Source organism: Camponotus vicinus, unplaced genomic scaffold (assembly GCF_025532165.1).
Source record: "Camponotus vicinus isolate PSW18456_S1 unplaced genomic scaffold, iyCamVici1.0 SCAF_4, whole genome shotgun sequence".
Classification (NCBI taxonomy): domain Eukaryota; kingdom Metazoa; phylum Arthropoda; class Insecta; order Hymenoptera; family Formicidae; genus Camponotus; species Camponotus vicinus.
This window is the reverse complement of record NW_028141976.1, coordinates 18,067,434-18,085,156: the sequence shown is the minus strand read 5'-3', so window position 1 is coordinate 18,085,156 and position 17,723 is coordinate 18,067,434. Positions and strand designations below refer to the sequence as shown.

The window sequence follows — 17,723 nt, the reverse complement described above, 5'->3', positions numbered from 1 at the left end:
TTAACGGTAATTATTAATACGCATTTAGAGTTCTCGTTATCACTCTATAAATACATCCGTGGATAATTTTCGCGCGATAAATCGCGACAGACCGGTCTTTAAGATTGGAGCAAAAAATCTCCGCAGAGTTACGTGCTAGTTTCTACTACCAATGCACGTCGCAGATCATAATTCTTCTGAATCGTTGATTATTTACCGTTAACACAGCCTAAGCAATTATCGGATTCAAGGATATTTTAATCGAGATCATACGCGAAACGATAAAATATTGTTTGTTTAAAAAAATATGACACACGATAATAATTATTTAAAAAATTAGAATTTCATTCGATAATTTAAAGTCAGATATGTCTTCGTGCATTTTTGCTCCACTTACGCGCAAGTTATAATGTCGGACTTGTAAAGAGTTAAGAGCACTTTATAGTAATATCGCCGTAACTAAAATTGTTAAACGGAATGATTTCAGAAGAATGTGCGGCTCCTCGAAGCGAAGTATCAACAAAGAGCGGCTTCCGAAATATAAAAGCATACCAGTAACCATTGTATAGGGGTGTTTAGGGTAGTGTGAATTTCTCCAAAGGATTGCCAGAATATCTGGCGGTATATTCTCGAGGACCGTTTCCTATCCTCGGAATAACGCCGGCAAAGGAATTAAGAACCCGTAAAATGGTGCAACGGGCAATAAATGCCTTTTCGCCAGCTGCTCCTGCTACCACCCGCTCTTCTCCCCCCTCTGCTTCTTTTCCAGCAATCCGATGCCCTCGTCCGCCACGGTTTCCAACTCTATCCGGGTTTAAGAAGTGCAATTATCTGTGCGTTGCATCATCGTAACTTTCATCATTTTTCGGAACGCACGCGAAGCAAGCTGACGGCTGCAGAATTAAGGTTAACTGAATTTCCTCTATATTACCGAGTGCCGTTGGAGTCCCCGCTGCGTGAAAGATTGAATCGATAACTCGATCCAAACATTTTTACGACGCGTAAGTGCCCGTAAAGACATGCGATTTATTTAAATCGATTTCATGCGACGTCCGTAAGGCGATACGTTAATCTGCCTCAAAAACAAGAGATTGAACGATCAAGGGAGAACGCTACGTAATGCACGTAATCGATGTTTTGTCTCATATTCTCGGCGCGTATCATTGGCGAACGTTGTTGCATCGGCACGGCAATTACGGACACGCTCATCATCTCGATCGTCGTATATTTTTTTACATCGACTTTCGCCAAAGAATACAAAAGCGACGACGGAACGCAAATGCGCGGGTTACGCGGGCGCGAAGTAATTTCAGGGCGAAAGCTCGCAAAAAACTGGCGCAAATTAGTTAGCATAAAGGGAACTGTCAACTTGATTAACTCTGTACGACGCGGTGCCCCGAGGATAACCGCCACTGCTGCGAAAGCAGTTTGAGGCTCCAGGCCCCCTTCTCCTACCCCCGCAAAAAGCGGGCTTAATTTAATCTACACGACACACTTTCTCGCGACCGGCGGAAATACCTATTTGCGAGAGACGAGACGAGACGCACGAGGGAGTCGTTATACCCGGAGCGGCGTCGCGACGGTAAATTTCCGTGCGTCTCCGTTTCATCTATCACGGCCAGACGTCGCGGAAGAAAAGCGTTCATGATTCTCTCGCCGAGGTCACGTCCATCCGCAGCACTCTGATTCCCCCTAGGTCGAATTACGAGGAAACGAAGGGCGAACGGTCACCCTTGGTAAAGACAGGATAGCGGGAGGGCTAATTAATTGCACGGAGGAAGCAAGACGCGGGAGAATGACATGCTGCGAGGGAGTCTGAAAGTGAACGTTCGGTAGCTCGTTAAATTTTAGAAGCGTGTAGATCGAAACGAAGTCCTCCCTTCCCTCTTCTCCTCCGCGACGTATTTACACCGAAACGAGCGCTGACAGTACGAGCCTGATTGAAATCTATCAGCGAGCGCCTAATTTAATTAGGTGCGCGTCGTGGCTGGTCGTGGCTGGCGAGCACCCACTCGGAAGACCCATGATAGTGCTTCTGTGCGAGACGTAATTCCAGTGACTAAACTCTTGCTTCAAAGGAACTCGACAAAGCTTTTCTCACCTCGAGGTTCGATCAAAGTTACAGAGAGCAAGCGAATAACGTTTTAATTATAATGGATAAATATGATATTACGCATCGAGATCTCTTTATAATCGTAAAGTTCATTTTCTCAGTAGCAGTCTCAATTAAAAAATACGTGATTAAATAATATCTGCATTTCGCAATCTTTCGCTCTGTCATCTTTCTTTTATCATGACACATACGAATAACCGCGGCGCCATTTTTGTATCACGGACAAGCCCCTCGTGAACGAGGTTAAAAATAAGTTAATAATGATCTCTTTCGGTGTGGGATGCCCGGTTATCCTCGTTTATCGCGTGTCTCGCAAGACAAGTGTCCAATCGCGGTTCCGGGTATAATCGCGGCCTCCACGTGTTCTCCGTATCGAGCATTCCAGGCCGGTACTCGTGTCACACCGAAATCCTTTTCCTCGGGATATGATTCATTGTTGTACGCGCCTCAGGGACCACCCAGCTGAATGCTGTGTGCTCTGAAATGCCCGTCGAAGAGAGTCTGAGATCGATACGGCGACGTGCGCCCACGCTCGCCCGTCGTCTAGCATTGGATGATGCACTGTCAGGGGCGGATTGGAGCCCCTAGAACCAATAGGTCAGGAGTATTTTTACATATCGACATGTCGACCTTAATAGATTTATGTATCGCGTGGATCCCTCTCGAGAGGCAACCTCCAGAGTTACATCGCGCACCGTTATGCCATTTGAAGCGATTGTAAAGATTTTTTTCATGCCGCGCATGAGCAATCAATAACGCTGGCGTAGAATGGAGCGTCCTTCCTCTCTTTCGAAGGAATTATGATGGACATAAATTTTTCGAAATAATTATACGAACAGTAATCAGTAATATAGGGAATATTAAAGGGATTACGATACAATGAAATAAAATGAAAATTTCGTGGTAATCCCATAATTGAAATAAAGATTAATTCTTTTAAAAGATGAATCCGCCCCTGTGCACGACAGACGGTAAAACGACAGACCCACCTGGAAGCAATCGATACAGAGGATATCGGAATAATCTCACGGCGCCGACCGAATTAGAGAGGCAGCGAGTCTTTAATTGAACGTCTGAATAATGATCGTTGATCGCGCGATACTACAGTTCAGTCGTCACAAACAGTCCTTCTTTTCGAGGTTGTCTGCATTACTATTCAAAAGTCGCTTGGCCTTATTTAAACCGCTAGAGTTTTGTTTCATATTTAAATTTTAAACATAAATTTTACAAATTTTTGCTAATATATTTAAACAATCTTTTGTCTAAATAAATATTGAGCACCAAAAAAACTGACTTCTCGAAGCATCGGGACATAAATCATTGAGAGAAAAAGAAAAGATACTAAGCACAGCGAATCATTTATCAGCGATAGTCTCTCTGATATCTCGAATAGAGATACATTAGAATTGAATGACTGTTAGACAAATAATTATGGTTTTGTTTTCTTCAAATTCATCATCGGCGCGTCAAATAATTGATTGCGTTTGTTCGATATACTCGTCATCGATCGAATCGAGATAACGATTACGAAAAAAACCACAGCCTTCGACGTTTCTTATCAGAAATCTAAATCTAGATGCTAGTGCTTCAGACAAAAGGAGCTCCCGCGACCTATTAAGTATGTCACACGAAGAACATTTTTCTTTTCGAATAAAAATACTTAATATACATAAAATTTTTAAAATTTTTTTAATTTCTCCGAAAAATTAACATATAAATAGAAAATAAAAATTTTTTTAAAGTGACGGAACTTTCAAGTAACAATTAATAATATTGAACGAAAAAAACTGTAATCATCGAATGTAACGGCACGAAGTAATCTGCCGATTATTAATCGCTAGTTATTTCTTTGATTTTCCTTATCTGTCCGGCGCGTGGTATAACACGGTCGCTTAAAGAAATACGAAGAATTCCTTTGCGTTCGAGATAGCATACCGCGCGATATTGTCGGTGAAATAAAAAAACAAGAATTTTCACGGCGATTGCACGAGAGTATCGCAAAAAGTGGAAGCTCCGCTAATCTCGATTCTTTCAAGATGAGAATACCGCGTTACACTTGACACATGTCCATGAAGCGGCATCGCGGCTGTTCCGATGAAGCAATTACTGGCCTGTTATCGTTAAGACAAAAAAAATGCGAGATGAATGTTAACGGATATAGCAGCTGGGATCGCGAGCGAAACTCTTAACGAAATTAACGTGATGGATAACTGCTCAATCCGACACAATCTGATCATATGTTGAATTCAAGCAATCAAGCTGAAACGGCAGTCGGCAGGATAATCGCCAACCGAGGCGCATCTGCGCGAATGCGAATCATTTTCCTTTCCAGAATCACGCGGACAAAAGTTTCGACGAAGAGAAACGAAGACTTCTGCCTTACGCTCATTAGCATCCGGCGCAATTTTGGCGATAATTTATATCACGTCCCGCGGCGCGCACCCCACTGCGTCCTTAATTCCAAAATTAATCCCCGACCGAGCGCGGACGATTAATCTGGAATCGAAAGTATGCTACCGAAGAAAATGGTTACGCAAACGCTGTTCTCGAAACGTTAAACAGAATTCAGCGGTGTCAACGATGCGTGACGACAATGATAAATGAACGAGGTGCGAATGATAGATGATATCAGTACCTTAATGACCCACGGACATTCAATGCAACAACATCATCGTACGCCACTCTATTATTAAATGTACAAGGCGAATTTCGAAATTCCCCACGTGTACTTGACACAAGTCGAAAATTTACATACATATAAAATTTAAAATATATACTTAATATGCTCTATTAATCGTATATCAAGAAATCTTGACTTTTAGAACTTCCATTAATCATTACATGAAAAAAATCTTGATTTTTTTTTCATGTACCATCAAAATGTTTCTCGCTAATAACATTAAAAACTATCGGACGATGTTCGAATTTTCCACGTCAGTTGCACGTTACTGGGAACATCGCGTAGGTGTTACGCTAAAAAGGCCACTGCGAGTATGTCGTGATGGCATTCATCGTCGAGATTCGGAGTCGTCCTGTCGTCCGTGTGAGCCGCGATGTCCATTTATCATCACCGGCATCATCCATCTCTCGCAGCTGGAAATCTCTATTTGCATCCGCGTCTTATCCGGCGTCAGGTTGAATCGCGACGGCCGCGACAGCGATGCACCGCGAATCACCGCGAGTCCTCTTCTCTCGGATAACGCATAACGAATCGTTCGGAAATTAACGGTCTGCCGTGCCTGCCGGTACCGCCCCGTCATCCGGTAATGGTAATGCGGTAATACGCGACTTTCCTTTCTCGTTAAAATGTGATTTAAGCGTCTCCTCGTCCCGTCCCGTCTCGTCTCGTCTCGTCTCGCAACGTTATGGATGAACATGCAACGCGCTGCGCGAATCGCAAGCTGAATCCTCCGACGTACGGGGGCTGATTCTCCTCTCGCGGTGATTTTCTCGCGCGTTCATGCGTAAATAAGTCTCGGCTGAATGACGGGCGACGAGATCGGGATGACGTACGTCTCGCCATTTGTCAATTGCTAACCATTGTCGAGTTATCGTTCGGGCGAGTTAAACTGGAAATTCGATTTTCAAATCTCTCGACGAATTACAATAGATGATTGCATATGATTGATTGTAATTGGATTCACTTTCCTGTACAAGCGTACCTCGAGCATCTTTTTTAGTCGACATGTTAAAGACGACGCGAAGACTATAGTTTCGCAAGAGTCATTGCGTGCATCGTTTCGCATGGCACGCATCATTACACGCATGTAAGAGGTACGTGCGCTACGCGCAGAAGGAATCCGAAATTTTCGTCGGTCGTACAGACTGAATTGGCGAAGATTCATGTTATACGACAGTCTCCATGCTGAAAAAAGCGATTACGCACGGTTCTCGAATTCAAAGGAAACCGGTCGCGCGCGCCGGCGAAAGTCGCCCATTAGTGCTCGCGATCTCGTGATACCGCATGGTAGATTAACTCGTAATTGCATTCATTATCGTAGGATTCGGGAGTCCGAGGATCAGGCCCCGGTACATGCGGAAGACGTGTATGTTACATGTACCCTGAAATTAGCATTAATTAATAAGTACAAGATTATATTTCTGATTTTAGCAAAGACTTACATCAAAAGAAGACACGCGCTCCTTATCTCACCGTAAAAGTATCTGCTTCTTTTAAAATCTCTATGAATAGCAAATATATAATGTCCTTATCTGTCGAAAAAAATCAATATCATAAAATTCCGCTAATATTTGCCGTTTTTCTCATTCATAATATCGAGAAACTATTCTCGCGCACGTCTTAAAAAACTTTGTTTCAACAGTGTGCATTTAGCTTAAGATAACGCACGGTTTATTGCGCAGCAAGTGACATATTTACAACTGCTTGTCCGCAACGGCGGCGATGGCTTTCTATCGCTGATTATCTCCTCAGAGATTACGCGGAAGACGTTGCGCGCACCGAAGCTTCCTATACAACGCAAACAGATTCCTAACAGCGGACGGCACGTCTGTTTGCCCACTTACAATGGACGATCGTTCTCGCGAGGATTCGATTTTGATCGAGCAGCATGGAAAATAATTATCTCGCGTCCAAGTGAGCACGTCCCCAGGCAATAAAAGATAGTCACCTCGCGAGTGGGCGATAATTCATAAGATACGTTCTCTCTTGCGGGTGACCCCGCCTTAATATTAATGGCTACTCCTCGACCCGGCCAAGATTAATAGTAGACACGCTCGAGAGTGTTCTGGTTATACGTTTTAGAACGTGCTAGCGCGCGCGAGTTGTGCAAGGTAACCTACATCGCGTGTAGCTTTTGACATCGATGATCTTGGAACAATGATTGACGGGCAGCTGCTCCTCTCGACGTATAACTTTATCGATTACTCGGCGAGATCGCCGGCCACGCTGACCTAACGTGCCAGCTTGATCGCGTACGGTAGGAAAAAATTTTCGATTTCGTAATCAGCCCGTCGGCGATCGTTTTTAAGAACTTCAATGTACCATCACTCTTGGTCACACTTACCTTGGCAATTTAAAAGCGTCTCAGCAAGTTTTTAACAAAAAGTATCATTACACACAGAATAATTCAGAGTTGGCCTTGCAATTTTTACTTATATATGCGTTGATGGTAAAATTATTAATTTAACTTTTACAAGAAGTGCATGTAGCATGACGCTATACAAAAACCGGCGCCAAGCGATGAATTAAATTGGTGCAATTTTCGCGTGCAAAAAAAAAAATAAAAGGAGAGCGCAATTCTGATAGACAATGGGGCCCACGTGGTTACGTAAAGTCGCGTATCCGTTCTGGAATCTATTCATAGAACCGCAATGGTCGAAAATACGTAGGTAGAAAGGAGGAATCAGCAGGCAGGCAGGCAGGCGGGCAGGCAGCACGTGAGAATCGGGCGAGGCACGTGCCTCGAATCGGTACCAGGCGAGGGTCGAACTATTTCCGCGTGACGAGGAAATCGTTTTCGGGACGTCCCGACGCTGCGGGGGACAGTTCGCCAAAGTAGACCGTCCCCTCACAGCGGGTGTTGACCATCGCGTGGACTCGCATCTCTCTCTCGACTTAAATCTACGTTCTCTACGACGTATCTTGAGAGATGTTCCGGAAAAAAAGAATATTTCCCAGACAGATGATCAGTCTGTTGGTAAAAACCGAGATTGTCTGGCGAAAACGATCATCATCGTCTATTGTCGACATTTCTCGGGTAAATGCATAAATCTACTTCTTTTGTATATCTGACAAAGATTATGTTAATTTAATAAACCACAAGTCTACAACAATAATTACTATTACTGCATATTAAATAAGATGATCATCTTAGGGACTCGCGCGGGCAAAGATGGACGAGAAACGTCGCAATACAAGCAGTATAAATTCCAAGAAATCATATCGATATAAAAAAGGAGATAGTCATTCAACAGGATCGACGGTCAATCATTTGGTCCTCAAAGGACAAAGCGAATAGAAACGGATTGGAACGCTCGGCGCAGATGACACTTGAAAGCCTGCGAAAGAAATTAGCCGGTGGTGCAAAAAAATGTTGACTATTTCTAGTCCTTGAGGATTTAACCGAGCTCGTCAGGCGACCGGCAGGTGTGAGTTGAAGATATTGAAAAAAGTTAGCTCGCTCGTGGAACAACTAAGCAGGATCGAACGGAACGTACGTCTCGGATCTTCTAGCAGATTATCAGTGAGTAGCAGAGATACACTAGAATATAATTACGTAATGGCGCACTTGACGCAACTATGTAATTGGTATCGCGCGGAATGGAAGAGTCTAGAAGAAGCTGCGAGAATATTTTTGCCATCAACTGTGAAGATAAGATACAATCCGGGAATGAGTCATCATTGCAGTTAATTTTGATTGAAAAAACTTAATTTATATTTATTCTATACAATTTTTGCAATGCATAATATTTGTAATATATTCTCTGTATATTTGCGAGAAAAATTAATTATATATATTGTAAATATAATAATATTAGATTCCAATGCAACGCATTTTATTTTATTAAATTTATATCTATATGATGCGGAAATATATATTTTATTATATTTTTTCATTGATATTTAAATAAAAATATTACAAGTAGAGAGATAACTTCGAGCTACTACTACAATCATTTAAATGCATCTCCACACGCAAACTAAAGTCAATGACTATGTAATAAGCCACTTGCCGGCGTAATGTAACTTGTATTTAAACGGTCAGCAGTAAAGAAGTCGTTTCTCCATCTGTCAGCGAAAGGAAGGAAAGTGCCAGCAATTTTATATTTATATTTTATATTTTATATTTTTTACAAATCGGAGATTGCAACGCGGTCCTTCGTAATTTCGCGGTGTGATTCGTTTTGAGACGGTTACGCGATGACTATCGTCCAATAAAAAAGATGTGGAAAGAGAAGAAATTGAGAGAAATCCGAGAGGAGAGAAAGAGCCGTAAAAATTTTTTTCCCTCGCGATTATTATTAAAATGCCTTTCCTGATGACACGGATGACAATGAGACGTCTGTCGTTGCATTTTTACGAGATCGCATCGTCATGTTGATTGCGCAAAATTAAAAAGACGGCGATCATGATACGCTCGTAAGAAAGATATAAAAGCAGATTGAAAGCGTTCATTCGTTACGTTAAAGAATACGCTCCCAGAAGCTGTGAAGCGTCTACGAATAATTGAGATGCGGAATTGAGCCGGGAAACTAGATTGGGAATTCGTGTAATAGCCCATTTGCCATGGTAATGTAATTTGTGACGGTGAACGGTAAGAAAAATTGCGTCCCCGTTTTTCTCTTTATCACGCGCACGTAAAAAGATCCGCACAGCGTGCAAATTATTGGTACTAACGAGTGTCTCCTTTAATTCCGCAGGCCTTACTTGCGGGGTATTCATGCGCGGTGATCTGCTCAATAGCGGATGAAAGGTAGGAGAACAAGAACGGCAATTATTCCGCTATGCCTCTTTGGCATACTCTTATATTACGATCTTTAATGTAACTGTTCCAGTCACAATGTCTTCCATTTTCATTATTTGTATTTACAAACATTGTGAAGAAATATTATATATATATTTAAATCTTATTTTGCAAATAATTTTAAAATAGAGAGTAATAAAATTCGATAATTAAAATGAATACAATTAATATATGTCAAATATTATGCAACAGATACAACGTTATTTTTTCTAGAAAATAGGAAGCCGGGACGAAAAATCGAAATAGCAGATTGATCTCTCGATAATCGCGAAGTAATTTACAACAAATTATAACAACTGCATTACAGTAATTGCCAATTAAGATTTTGCAGCGCAATATATATTCCGTATAATGACATTGGAGTGTAAGGAATTAGCACCCCGAGGGTCCGCATAATCCACGAAATATCCGCCGGGCCTGCTAGAGACGCGAATGCGAAACGTAAAACGGCCGATGGCTGATTCATTTAACGTCGCGCGGATGATCCGCCAATAATAGGGATTGCGAGCACGAGCACGCAACGACGCGAGTGCAAAACTAGTTTCAAGAAATCCTTAATGGGACACCTGCCGCTATAATGTAAACCATTCGCAACTGAGTGTAGTGCAGCGTTCCTGTTCTAATTCGACATGCAAGAGAAATAACAGGGATGATATAACTAGTATGATCTACGTGCGCCAGTAAAATATGCCCGATAAAGAGGCAGGTAGTGGATTTATCCCGCAGCTCGAGATAATATTTATTTGATTTTTCACGGTGCAACATTTTATAATCTTCGCCGCTTATGTTAGATAAATATAGCGTAAGTAAAATCTATGCTCGATATGACGTTTAGTTTTCGATATAATTATATGTGCAACATTTAACATCTGAAATATAGGCACAAAATAGCAAATGATATCGTTAATATGGACAAAGGTATTATCTTCGCGTCGAATTGTTTTCACGAGAAAATTATTTACATTATCATTTCGACGCCTCTTAAGCCTCTCACGTCCCTCTCCTATTTAAACCTATCAAACATCCAAAAACATTGATTTGGTCTTGCGGTTTATATGAGACTCCGCTAGAATCCCGCCGCGAAATTCGTCTCGGTTCGGCAACTACGAATAACCGAATCCTTTTTCTCCTCTCGCATTTCGCGATATTCCGTTTCACCTGCCGAAAATGGCGCAGATGGGTCGGCGAGAGGTACAGACGTCGGCCGACATCTTAGGCATTCTCCTAGGCATTTGCTAGTTTAGGTTTTTGCCGGTCTCCAGACAGACCCGGCGAAATCGGTGTATCTCCTAATACCTTCTTCAGGCAGGGATCACCTGCCGCTTCCTCGTTCGTCCTTGGATAATTGCGCCTGTCAGGATGCATGGTCCGTCGCGTTGGCAGGCAGATCCCACAATATGGTCAAAATTTATCGGGTTAGACCAGGTCGAAATACGCAGCAGATTTGAAAATTCTGAATAGAGGATAAAACCGTTCGAGAAACGTTTCGAGAAACGTTCAGAGAGAACCGCATAACGCGAAACCGGCATCGATGGATGTATCTTAAATTTTAAATTAGTTTTTTGTATAGTTTACGCATTTAATGATTACGTGGATGGAAAGTGGGTAATTAAATAACTTTGAACAAATTCAAAAATTCTTGTAGTAGAATCCATAAAATAGCACCTGAAGACCTGGATTGCAATTAAAGTAAGTGTCTTTTAAATTAACTGGTGCAAGTCATCAGGATAATTCGACAATTACATTTAATTATCGAAAACATTGACGCTTACGCAAGCTCGCTAATTAATAAAAGGAAAACACTCAAATTAAGCGAAATGTTTCCGCCGCAGGACATATTATACGATCCGCAACCTGTTCCGCGGTGCTTAAATTACCGCGCAAATATAAAAATCTGAAACGCAGAGATTACTTATTCGGTAATATAACTTAACGAGACTCTCTTAAACTCTTCGTTAAGTTTTATTATCTGGATATAAAATAAGTGACAAAGTGTTTTATATCAACGGAAAGTACTTATAAAATTTTAACAACGATACGTGAGTTAAGAATTATAACGAAATTTAAGAAAATTAAGGACTTTAATAATTTGCTGCACGAATTTGTAGCATTATAGGTATTATTTGTAATATAGCTTTCCCCAAATCATTTTTATGTACGTTACATCTCTCTTTCACATATAATCTGTATATTTTAATTTTCAATAATTTTTTGGAAAAAAATCAAAAAAATAAATTCCAAAAAAAGATAAAATAGGAAGGCAAAAGAAATGTTAATTTAACGCCTATGCGCGAGCTCATCTGAAGGGATTTCCTTCATTTACGCTTCTCTGTTCGAAGCAACTTAATCTGACCAGGGATTTTCTTTCGAGATCCTTTCGAGATCGTACCGCACTTTTTCCGCGAATTCGCCGCAGCGATTAACCGCTACGTTACTTTTTCACCAGCGTCATACCGTTGCGAATGACACGATCTGTTACGAGGAGGCGCGGCGGAATCCCTTCTTCTTTCCTCCCTTCCCTCCTCCTTCCCTGTCTCTTTCGCTTTTGCCGGTTGCCATACGGCGTGCGGTTATACCGAGAGGATGGGAAAAAAGGAGAGATTTAAAATCTCAGACGGACGGTTCGGTACCGTTATTTCGCAGCATGAAGCGCGTGCCCGGCGTCAGCACGATCTCGGCTGATCCTGTGTGCATTTCTCGGTTAATCCCGTGGGATACCGTCTCGCCGGGATTACAAAAGATCTCGGCGATGAACCCCCGCGTCGAGGAACGACCGGGAAATCCGACGCAGACGCGTTTCGCAAAGCGGGACCACCTGTTGGGGAGAAAGCGCGTATTTATCGATCACGTTTTCCCGAAACGTGAGGCGCGGTATTTTCGGGGGATTTGCGGCAAGCCTGCTTTATTACGAAACGCACGCAGCGGATCGACGGATATTTCGCGGTTGCGCTGACGTATATCTTGTGGCAATCACTTGGGTAATGAAGTAAGACGTTTCTCGCGACGATTGTACTTACAAAGCAGTTTTGCGGTTATAGAAATATTTACCCATCATAATCGCTCATCGCGACCTAAAACCATGTATTATAAGATGCTTATGATGTCACATGGTAAATCTTTTCGCGGAAAAAAGAAACGTCTCGATTAATTCTTAGGATAAGCACAACATAACGAAACATTCTCCCTCCTGTCACGATTAATTATTGACCTTTGATCATTGTTCTATTAATTGATTGCGATATTAGAAATCGCCTCTTTAGAATAAATGAAATTATTCATTCCTTATCAAATTGAATTGTAATCTATTAAATATGTCTTATTTGCATGCATTTATTCGATATAGGAAAATGATAAATAAGAGGAAAAATTATATAATTGTGTACTCACGTGCAAGAAGAAATCCTCCGCCTCGCATTTCGGTGTAAGAGCGCAAATTTGTTCACATCGCCAGCAGGTCGCAAACGTTTCATTACGGGAACGGGCGTCGATAATCGGAATATTTGGTATCATCGACGAGAAGCAATCTGAAAGAAATTACCGTCGTCAGAATCATCGAGTGAAAGCGGAGGAATCGCGCGATCGAGCCTGGATTTCTGGCCGGTCGATAGCTCCAAGTGCCCCGCGCGCGAGTAATGGGCAGGAGTAACAACTCGAGTAATCTGCCTACGCAATTTTACTGGATCAGCTCGAGGCAGCTCTTACTGCTTTGCCGTCTGCCTCTCCCTCGCCACGGTTTTGCACGTTTCATTTGCACGAACGCTCGTGGCGGCCCCGCGAGTTTGCGCGTGCAAAAGTCAGCGTGAAGTCAACGATCGGGTCGCCCTATAAGAGGGCTGGACACGCACGTTATGGCCGCGGGTTCTCCCATACGTATGAGCGTCGTACAGTAAATCTCTTCGCGAAAAAATAAACCATCTCGATTGATTATCAACGTTACAAGTAAATATTCTCTGATATTTTCACTCCTTTCGTTGCGATCAATGATTGATCTTTAAAATTTCTTAGTTAATTGGTTGCGACATTGAAAATCATCTTCCATTTATTCGCGTAGAATGGAAAAAATAATCGATTCTGTATCAAATTGAAATTCTAAAATATTTATTAATTGATATTAAAATATAAACATATATATTTGCATGGATAAAGACTAAATTATTTGCCGAATTAGATGTAAGGAATAAGATATACATCATACGTGACGAAATGAGGACTCATAATTTCCTCGAGGCGACCGTGTAAAAAAAGGACACGCAGCCCAAGCATGTAAATATAACGGAATTCGTTGTTTTACCAGAATATTTTTGACATGCCATAAAATTTTTACTTATATATTAAAGTCGTCGCTGAAGAGCACGATTAATAGCTTTAAATTAATAAAAAGATTTCGCATCTTTTTGCTAAGAGTAATAAAAATATAGTGATAAAAATTCTGGCTAATTGAAATAAAACTATTTATTCTCATAACTAATTTCATAGATGTACAAATAAAAAAAATCATTTATAATTACATATATGTATTTTTTTTAAGTATAAATTTTTAAATCATATTTGATGGTAAATAATTTCACTTATAGTACCATAAAAATTAATTGCATTTCTTTGATCCGTTGCAATCTATGATAGTAGTTATGTACTGCAAAATTTTAATAAGCGCGACAGAAGCAGATGTGGCGACGATAGTTTCGCGAGCGAGATAATTCGCTTCTTTCTCTCCGCAGTGAAGACGCAAGGTGGAACCTGTCGCTAACGAACCGGTAAGACAACGACGCAACCGTAACACGCATAAAGTCCGAGGGAAACGAAGAATCGTAAAGTTTCCAACGGTCAGAGACATTAAAATCAAGGGACCGTACATTAACGCAAGGATAATGATCGCCCTGCGGCCAAGTGTGTGCCGCTGAAAAATAACTCGCATAACCGCGGTCGAATTCTCGTATCGCACGGTTCAAATATTCGTTAAGCGCGATTTATGTCGTGGAAGGCAAATATCACTAAAGTAATAATAAAAAATGAAAATTTATATATAAAATTAAAATTTAATACGCAATTCGATTTATCGAAGCAGATCAACAATGTCTTTTCCAGATCATAAACTCGTATATAACATCGAAAAAAAGAAATAATCAAAATAATACGTGATATAAATTACACAATATAAAATTACTTGCGCATTTTTTTATCTAAATGAAAAATTCAACTTTGCCAAATTGATACGTCGTTGCATCTTAATTATTGAATTTACGCAAAAAGCCATATAGAGACGAATACCGATCTCGGCCGCGTTACCCTTATTGCCAAACAAGGCCATCAAACGAGCGGGTGCTGCGAAGGTGCCTTAAGGCGCGGGTGGGGATGGCGAAGCGTGGCGGAGCGTGTGCCTCGCTCGCCGAGCGTGGACGCCTTCGTCGCCCGGAGCGCGGCGATTATCTTCCATTCGTGGTGCATCAAGAAAGGGGGAGAGAGAGTCGGTGGTCGCGTCGAACGCGTCTTCGATATCGGCCGGGGCTTCTTTTCCCGAAGGCGCACGCACGATCCCGGATCATCCTGCGCCCCCGTCATTATCCACCTCATCGACGATTCACGGTCGGCGCATCGCGCGCCGATTGCGGTCCGCGTTCGCGCCTGCGCTCTCGATCGTATGCACTAACCGCGCGATTTTCCCGCAGCCGCCGCTGCGTTTCCTTTCGCCTGCGAATTGCGAAGGGTGGAAACGCGTCATTACGAGCGCGGATGCGCGCACAACATTTCATTAGAGATTGTAAGCGCGGAATGCACATGAACGAGGACCGTTTGAGATGCAGATCGGGATGCACGCGCCACTAAGGAAGAATCCTCGCGCTTTTCCCTATCCTTTTCCTTCCCACGATATTTCAATCGTTCAAGACGGATGATTGGATGTTTCGAGTCTTTTTTTTCAGTCTAAGCGATGGAAAATGACGGTAGTCCAGCTGTTTAGCAATTTTTTTCGCGAGGCGATTCGTAACGCCCTGATAGACACTGACAAGACGCATAATCAAAGATTGCCATGTTTTATATTTAAACTTGCAAAGAAGACAATCCAAAGTGCAAAAGGACAATGTTTTTGTCGATGGACGCGACAATTTTTTCATTACACTGTTGGACAGGCGATATGCATTTATAACATTTATTTGAGCGGAAAAATAATAACCTAAAGCGTATGTATGGTTATATATATTGTTATATTTTCTCTCGAAACGTTAATTAACGTGATAAATAATGAAAAATACTCTAGTGCAATCACTCTCTTGAGTTATTACAATTTATTATTATAAATCGGCGATTAATTGCTGTGATTATTGCATCTTGAATAGCTGTTGACTGATATATTATTTTCAAATTTTACATTTAAAAAATATAAAAAAATAAATTATATATATATAATGCAATACTGTTAATTATTACGGATTAGTCTTGTCTTCGCGCAATATTCTGCTGTTGCAGCAACGTGCAAATTTGCAGCGCGCTTCTGTTCAACGTGCGTTGAAGTGTAGAGAGGACTTGGAGCCGCCAATTAAAAAAGAGACCCACATGAATTCCCGAGTCTGCGTCCGTCCCTTTGATCGCCGGCCGACGGCGCAGAAAATTAATTCGGCAAATTACGCGGCGCGGATAAGCGAGAACCCGGGTACGGCGCGGGATCACGGGGCTTCCACGATTCCCCGTGGCCGCGTATCAGCGGCCATCGTGTATTCGCATACGATCCTTTAACGATACGGAACGCTGGAAGGTTATGCCGCATATAACCGTCGGTTATCCGAGTGCTCGAGTAACATTCCGAACATCTCACGAGCGGTCACGCGATATTCCCCGGGGTCCTGAACATTCGTTTCTATAAGACGGTTGCATTATCCCGGAATCCGCCCGACGAAACGTCCTTTCCCACGAAGGGCTCCTTCTCGCTCCCTTCGCTCTGGGTCTATCGTTCTTCCTTCCCTCCCTTCTTCGAGCGCGGCGTGGCGTGCCCTCTCACCGAAGAGATTTCGCGTGTGCATAACTCCCGGCATCCAATTAATTATCTGGCATCTAATTGCCGCGATAATTATGGGCGCACAAACCAAGCAATAAAATGTGTAATTGTGCGCATGGATCCAGCTTCGAGTCGCTGTTTATGCGATTCGATCACCGAAGAGAGCGAGGTACGATCAAAACGACAATGAATTTTAATTATCATGTGTCTTTATTCCTTTAATGCCTAAGTATTCTCTAATTTAATTACATTCCTGGTAGATTGACTATCGGGATAATTCGTACGATTAATTAATTAATTAATAATTAATTAATAATTCGTACGAATAATTTGTACGATCAACTCGTCGAAACTCTCAAATGGAATCTCTTATTTTGATACATTATTTGCCGCAGATAATAATTTCTGGCGAATACACGTAATATAAAAAGTACATGCATATTATTACAATCGCAATCATCAAGATTTTTATAAAAAGAAATGATATTTCTCATAATAAACAACGTAAATCTTAATCGTGACAAAATCTACTTTTATAAGTCTCGAGATATCGCTCTTTAAAATGCAAATCGGAATCCGTACACAATTTCAAAAAGTTACATATTCATCGAATTACGCAGTTTGTGATTATATTAAAAATAAGCTGTCGAAAAAATAATGACATAATACACATCACACGGCTATCTATGTTAATTCGTTAGACGTTATGAATTATTTAATGCGTTAGAAAATATGTAAATGCTTACTTAATATTCTATTTCTTGAGTTTTGCCGATTAATTTTCAATCGTTCTTGCCTCGAGAATGTACAATAATATACTAAACAGCGACGTGTCCTTGATGTTCTTGGCAGTATGTCAAAGTGACTTAGTGGGGCAACAACAAAAAGATGGAAGGGGAAGGAGAAGGGGACACCGGAAAGATGATTATTATTCGATATTGTTCGTATGTTAAAAAAAAAATATCATACATTGCCTATCAATAAAATTCTATTTTGACAGTCTTCGCAAAATAGTGATACTCAATCTTCTTATAAAACTAATTTTCCTTATAATATACGAATCGCAGAATAATTTAAATAACGAAAATACATCAACTGTTGATTAATAATTAATTAAAAAAAAAAAATATTTCGCACATATTTATCGCACGTACATTAT

The 17,723-nt window shown here is 41.3% G+C and overlaps 1 long non-coding RNA gene across 1 annotated transcript in view; it reads right to left on the bottom strand.

Annotated features, from left to right (window-relative positions):
- The window catches only part of LOC145970899 (uncharacterized), a 174,207-nt gene that overhangs the window by 110,461 nt on the left and 46,023 nt on the right, over positions 1–17,723 (bottom strand). The window contains exon 2 of the long non-coding RNA XR_014438665.1: positions 12,964–13,100. This is a non-coding gene — a long non-coding RNA (uncharacterized LOC145970899). The remainder of the gene's footprint in view (positions 1–12,963; positions 13,101–17,723) is intronic.